Source organism: Chrysochloris asiatica, unplaced genomic scaffold (assembly GCF_000296735.1).
Source record: "Chrysochloris asiatica unplaced genomic scaffold, ChrAsi1.0 scaffold00012, whole genome shotgun sequence".
NCBI lineage: Eukaryota > Metazoa > Chordata > Mammalia > Afrosoricida > Chrysochloridae > Chrysochloris > Chrysochloris asiatica.
Genome location: NW_006408530.1, coordinates 898,706 through 906,204, shown reverse-complemented (window position 1 = coordinate 906,204; position 7,499 = coordinate 898,706).

The window sequence follows — 7,499 nt, the reverse complement described above, 5'->3', positions numbered from 1 at the left end:
CACACACACACACACACACACACACACACACACATGCTACTACAGGCATACCTCAAAGATATTGTGGGTTCGATTCCAGACCACTGCAATAAAGCCAAAATAATAACTAAGGCTTTGTTTTGTTTTATAGTGTAAATGTAACTGTTAAATCTGCAATAGTATTATGAAAAGTTTTAAATATGAGAATTACCGAAACATACCATGCTGCTGAGAAAATGGCCTGGATAGGCTTGCTTGATGCAGGGTTGCCACAAACCTTCAAATTGTGAAAAACCAGCAAAGCCCAATAAAAGTAAATGCATTAAAACAAGATATGCCTGTACTTAGGCCAACCCTGAAGAGAGAACACTGCAGGCCTAAATATTCAAATTGTGTTGGAATGCATAAATAACTAAAGAGTTTTTATTCTTCCAAAAAGTAAACAGAGTCTTAACACAATTTTTTCTTCTTTTTAAAAAATTTCCTCCTGCCCATTTGTACTTTATTCTTACTTAGGTGGGGGGAGGGGGTCAAATTGGTAATAAAATCTCTTATTTTATTACCAAGCAATTCAAATTGGCATATAGTTTGGAAAAATGAAAGCATGTTTTAAAATCCTATGATTACATGTTTAAATAAATTATAGTTTAGAAGAGGATTCCTGTGGGTGTACTTGCTAGCACATAAGAGAATGCTTTTGTGCACAGAGGTTTAATTACACATATAATGGAATCAAAATGTAGAATTGAACAACCTTTTAGAAAATGTTAAAATGATGCTTTAGGCTAAAAGAAACTGAAATTCTTCATTTATATGACTGCAATTCTACTAGATTCTTGAACATAAATATTCCAAATACAGTATTTTGTAATTTAATTTAAAATGACAATAGTGCATATTTAGTGGCCAACATCTAATATAACTTTAAATTATTATTATATATCAGTATATAGTTATCCCAAATGAATACCTTTTATTTGTAGTTTAAAATAAATAGGAGTAAACATTGATTCTATCCATAAGTAGCTAGCTCCCTTTTATGAAACAAACTAAAAAAATTTAAAGTTATTTTTTAATATTGATAGATACTATTGTGTGATCTCTAAAAATCATTTCAAAAGATGTTACTGTATTATCTTTTATGATATTAACCAATATTAAGACATTATCACAAGTAAAATATTTTTATTTAAAAATCAACATAACACACATACATCTAAACCAAAATATTTTATTTTATGCATAGCTAAACAAATTATACTTAATAAAATTGAGCTTTTGGTATAATTTAGAAAGCAAACATGAATGTAATCTCCAAGATTTTCTGTCTTAATGCTTGGGGAAAGAATCTTTAGGGATTTCCTCTCACTATTCTCCCCCAAATGACCTGAGAATAGACTTTACAGTGCCAATATAGTAAAACAGACAAGCCTGTTATGCTCTAACACGGGAGACAATTTTAAGAGTTTCATACTAAAATAACTAATTGGAACTTAAATATTAAAATGAAACCTGCATTCACAGAACTTGTAGCCTTTCCACAGGCATTTTGATATAAATGGTAGAAGAAAGATGTTTTCACTTTGAAAACATCAGTTTTTGAAAAAATAAAATCATACTTTAATATTGGGGGGGTTGCTATTTTGTTTTGGCCATTTCATTTCCATTGACAGGCTATTATATAAACAGAATAGTTTGTTCCTATCACAGAATACTTAGTGAACACATCAATTGCTTAGCAGATATTCATATTTTGGGTAGTTGTGACTTTTACTTAGCTTTATTCAACCCACTTGTCACCAAAAACCACTTAAAGCAAAGATTTAAATAATGGGTTGTTACTTCAATTCAGAACTCAGTTCATTCTAGAAATGTGTAAAGATGTGCAGAAGAAAACAGCACTTGCTTTTTCTAGAAGCATCTACTTATAAATTAAAATTATAAAATTGAACATATGGTAAAACCTCATGTCACTCAAAAAGTATTTTTGCATAATAAAATCCTTCATCTTTAATGCTAGACTCACAGTAACTAACTCCTAAGTATCTTTTAAATAAACTGACTAATATTTTCTAAAGAACTTATTGTTAATTGCTAACTATAGTAAACATGGGACTTACTGAAATGTGCAAAGCCCTAAAAGACATAAAGATTCTGATAATAAGTTGCTATATACTATGACAATACTAAGGTTACTTGAATTTGTAGATAAAGTGAATAATACTAGTAAACATATCAGAATTAGACAGCAAGTAGGTAAGATTCATACAATCTGGCAACAGAGTTTATATGTAAATCACAGGTAGTTTTTGTTGTATCTTGAATGATAAAATAACCACTTTTGATTTTTTCCCCCTAAGACTAACTACTGTACAGGAAATTCTCAATTTAGTTTAGTAAGAAGTGAAGATAAGGCATTGCTATATTAAGTCACAGATATATGCCCCTTTTCTCATAATTCTGCAATTATCAAACCTACAACTTTAACATTACAAAAGTAACTTAAAGCAAGAACCCTTATACTGATAAGCAATAAATCTAATTACCATATCCTTTGAATAGCTGGAACATAAATTTCACTGCTCACTTAAAAGTTCTAAAGTTAACAGCATAAACTTGAAGTTGAGTAATTAGGTAATCCTTATATAGACACTTATTAAAGTATTTATACATATTATCTTAAATCTACATCTATCATTTTGCCAATTAAAATTAGGACTTTAATTGCAATTAAGTAATTTAATTGCCAATTGAACAGCAAAATTGCTAAGTGACTAATTTTAATGCCTATTTTAATTACCAATCATGACTGGGGAGGGAGCTAATCAAGTTACATCAAGCAGTACCAGAGTAATGATGTGGGGGGGGGGGGGGAAAGTATAACAAACATTCAAGGCTACATGCTTTAAAAAAAAGAAACATAAATTAAATAAATGCAAACACAATCTTAGAAATGTATAAAAATACTGTATTTCAATATCTGAATACAGAACATGAAAGAGAACAGGATTAATTAAAGCACCCCTGTCAATCTTCAGAGTAAGGACAAGCAAAGTCAAATTTTTATGTGGTATTTACATGCACTCACACTAACCCAGATAAACACAAAGCTACACAGAGCAGAGGAGAAAAGATTTTTTACTGGCTTGGTTGGTTAAGTATTTACAGATTTGAGCTAAAAATGCTATAAAAGAGAAACAAGTGTCCAATGTATCAATGTGGATTTTGAATTTGAAAAGTATGCAGGGCAAATGCAATATACTCTTTTCCGTTAGAGTTTTATTAGAGGCCTAATGCACTGGACTACTAATCTAATGGTCAGTTTTTCAAAACCACTAGCTACTTCTTGGAAAATCTATCCAGGGGTGCTATGAGTCAAAATTGACTCCATAGCACTTAACAGCAATAACAATACCTATCCAAGGCATTTTGCTTTCATAGAGATTTATAGCCTCGGACACATTATTGAGCAGTTGTGTGCTATAGGATAAGCACTGGACTGCAAGGTTAGCGGTTCAAACCTGGAAGCTACTCATTGAAAACAGGGTTGCTATGAGCCAGAACGAACTCAACAGCATTTAACAACTCTATTCTATAGGTCTATCATAAGTGGGACTCAACTCGACAAAAGTGGTTTTTAAAGCCTATTCAAAGCTTGTCTCGTGTCACCTTGAGAAAAACATGTTATCTACCCTATCATAAATTTTTAAAATAGATTTATAATAAAAATATCAAACCATCTATGAGTATATGCAATCAAAATTACTTACATCATGGGGAATATACTGAATTCTAATAGTCTTCATTTTCAGTTGGAATAAACATGCCAGCTCAAGATAAAGGCTATAAACCACAGGCCATCAGAGACATTTGTGAAAATCTTGTTGGACAAATATAAACACATTTTCAAAAGCTTTCCTATCCAACCTAATTCTCAGATTAGCAATAAGGAAGTGCAATATTTAAAGAAGTAGGTGAAGTTAAGAGCTCAAAAAATACAAAGTGATTACCTGGTGGTTGTTTGTTAGGTATCATTGAATGGGTTCTGATTCATAGCGACCCTTATAGGGTTTCCAAGGAGCAGCTGGTGGGCTTGAACTGCCAACCTTGTGGTTACCAATCCAGCGCTTATCCTACAAAGCTACAGGATTCCCAGTAGATAATTAACTCTAGTGTTCTCTCTAGAGGGATCCCATTGGCAGCCAAACCACCTTAAAGTACAACTGACATCCTTCAAATCTACTTTTAAAAGGTGAGATGAAAGACATCATGTTTTTGTTATTGTGCATATAATACTAAAAATAGTTTGTTTACATAAGTGATCAAAACCATTCACGAAATATATGCAATGTTATAATTCCAGAAATAGTGAGGTTTGGTGTTTATTTCCTAATAAACCTTACTCTGAAACGCAACACAGCAGGAATTTTGGCCTGGGTTCTGAAGAAGGAACACATTAATAATAACTATTCAGAAGGCTTAGGGATGGAGTCATATTGACAAGCTCACCCCTGACCAAGGTTAAAACTCAAGTGACAATGGTATACCGAAATAAAATCTCAGCCATTAAACAATGACCCAAAACAGCCTCTACAATGGTTGCTATACTCATAGGTTTACCTTAAATTCTTCTTTATAAACGTTTCTACTACATACATACACAAAAGACTTTAGATTGGAAGTTACTTAATTAGCTCAAGCATTAGTAACAAATCATTTGCCATGGCAGTAGGGGGAAAAGGGAGAAACATCATCATGCATTTTCAAAATGTTTTTTAAAGGACATGATGTAACAGACAAACCTTCGGATTTTTAACACTTTCTGAAATGACATGATTGAAAATACTTTACTGTTCATGTCTGTTTTGCCAGCCTATTAGTTCACATGAATTCACATGGTTTACATATTTCTGGAAGCAACACTTTTAGGGAATAGTGTTTTAAGACATCTGGCTTTTTAAGACATCCCTTAGTAGGTGAAAGTAAACATGAGGGGGCTTTTTGTTTTGTTTTTTAAAGTGAAGTGTTATTTTACTTTCTTAAGTTCTTGATTCTTTCAGTGTCTTCAATCTGCTTTAATGAAGGAAAACAAGAGGAATACAGTAAAAAATAAAACCTAACTTTTGAAAATTTAGAGGAAATCAATTAAGTCTATCAGTCAGCAAGATATTAAAAAATCAGACCTGTGAAATATACAGAATTATTTCACTATGATCTAAGCAGCTGTCTAAACTGTGACTTTCATATGCTGTTGTTAGTGGAATGCTGGGGGAAGAAGGGCTGGACAAACTGAAGTACCATGACATACATGATTCAAGTTAAGGTATGCAGTTGTGTGTAAAAAGGAGCTGGTCTACTAAAGAGATCCTACTTTGTTATATTTCATATAAGAAATTTTTTACTTTAAGTTACTTTCTTAAGAATAGGAAAAAATGAAGTGAAAAATTTAAGAGAATTTCAAATAGTGAATGCAGTTAGTAGTTACACAGAAATAACTTCCACAAAATACATTTTTACCTAGGAGAATTTTCTGAGTTTCAAAAAGTATGCTATTCCTGAAGATTGCTGACTCTTACTTAAGTAACTAGCTAGGAAAACTATTTTTAATTTCTCCGTAACTTCACTGACCAGTATTTGGTCGGTGGATTGCCAATTGCCAAGACAACAGTTTTGTTAAAAGCTTTGCATCACCCAGAGGTATGTATGGGAGGTGATAGTGGGGGCAATATAGACAGATTTCACAACCAGAATGATTTGACAGGGTCCCTCAAACTACAAATAGATGTTATATTAGTTGATATTAACTCTGTAGTTCACATACATTGTGAGATGCTATCTTCCTGTTTTAACGTATCAGGTCAAGGGATCTAAATTGTACCAGGTAATTCATTTTGCCGTTCAGAGAGTCATTAAGTTCCTTCCAGAATATATGTGATTGATATCCCTGGAGGTGAAAGGCTAAAGGAACCATATGGCAACATGTTGCATTCCGTATGCTATCTGCCCATCCGTGCTTAAACTGCCATTAGCAACATCTGTACTTTACGGAAATCCAGCTGCGTCGTCTACCGCGGACGGAATTGTACTTGGGGGATGGAGGGGGGGCGAAATCTACCTCAGCGCCATTAATTTGAGACTTCGAGTCTATCTACCAGGACGGATGGAAGCTTTCACAATTAGACGAGACGACACAAATGCTTTATTAAAGTTTAATTTTGAACTCCCAATTAGCGAAACTGCATTATAAATGGATTGCAATTTCCTAGAAAGGCACAGCAAGTTCTGCTGCCTGCCACGTTCGAGGTTCCAGAGCTAGCTTTCCGCGCTCTCGGCAGCTGAAAGGGGATGGCTCAGAGCTGGTCTTCGCATCCCAGGAAGTCCCTAAAATCCTCGCCAGCCCCGCCTTCCGCAGGGAGGGGGTGTGCACGGGCGGAACCCGCCAGGAAGGAAGCTTTCAAGTCTATGGTACGGGGTGGGGGGGAGGTGGAGGAAGGAAACTAATGCGGGGAGGGGAGTCAGGAGTGAGAGTGTTTAGGGGGAGGGTTTTTATGATCTCGGTCTCTCGGGAGGAGCCTCATCTAGTCAGTCACACGCTGGAGAAGTTTCTCTTTCGCTCTTCGCGCCACGCACCCAGATTGGCTTCCAGCGCGCCGGCGAGGGGGAGCGGAGGAGGGGAGACTGTAGTCCCGGAAGGGCTGTCGGCGTTCACACCCGCTCCAGAGCCCCCTCCTCCGCTCCAGACAAAGCTCCCCCCCACACACACACACCCCACCCCGTCTGGATCTGGATACGTTACCTGCCTGGCGCTCTCGGCCCCTCAGTCGCCGTGTCCCCGGCTGAGCGCGCTTGCGCGGGTCCCGCTCCCGGGGCATACAAAGTAGTTGCTCCGAGCCGGAAAAATCCCCCTCTCTCCTCATGGTGGGGGCGGAGGAGGGGAAAAGCGGGAAGTGGAAGAGGAGACTGCCCTAGGAGAACTTATTCATAAAATTAAAAAAAAAAAAAAGCTCTGGCCGGGGGCGGAATTGGCCGGTTACCTTACGGGGGTCGCGGCCCGGAGGAAGGGGGACGGGAGAAATCCGCCCGCCCCCCTTCCCCGGCCCCCGGCGGTGGCAGCAGCTGCACACACAGAAGCCCATTGTCGCCTGGCGCGCAGGCCCGCGAACTCGGCCCCGCGGCCAAGCGCGTCAGTACCCCGTCAGCCCGGCCGGGCTCCGTGACGCGCGCGCAACCCGCTCTATAAATAACCCGCCGCCCAGCAGCTTGGGCGGCTTTCCAGTGACGCCGGGGCCCCGCGCGGGAGGAGGCGGGCGAAAGGAAACAATAAAACCTCCAGCCCGCCTCTGAAGCCACCCGCCGCCCGCCGCGGGCCGCCCAAGCCCTTCCCGCCTCGCTCCCCTTTCCCCGCCCCGCCAGGAGCTCCAAACTCAGCCTTAGCCCGCCCATCCTGTTCGGAAGGGGCGGTCTTCAGATTCTCGGGCCGCAACCGAGCAAACTTCCCAGGACCCAGGCATCCCCCCCCC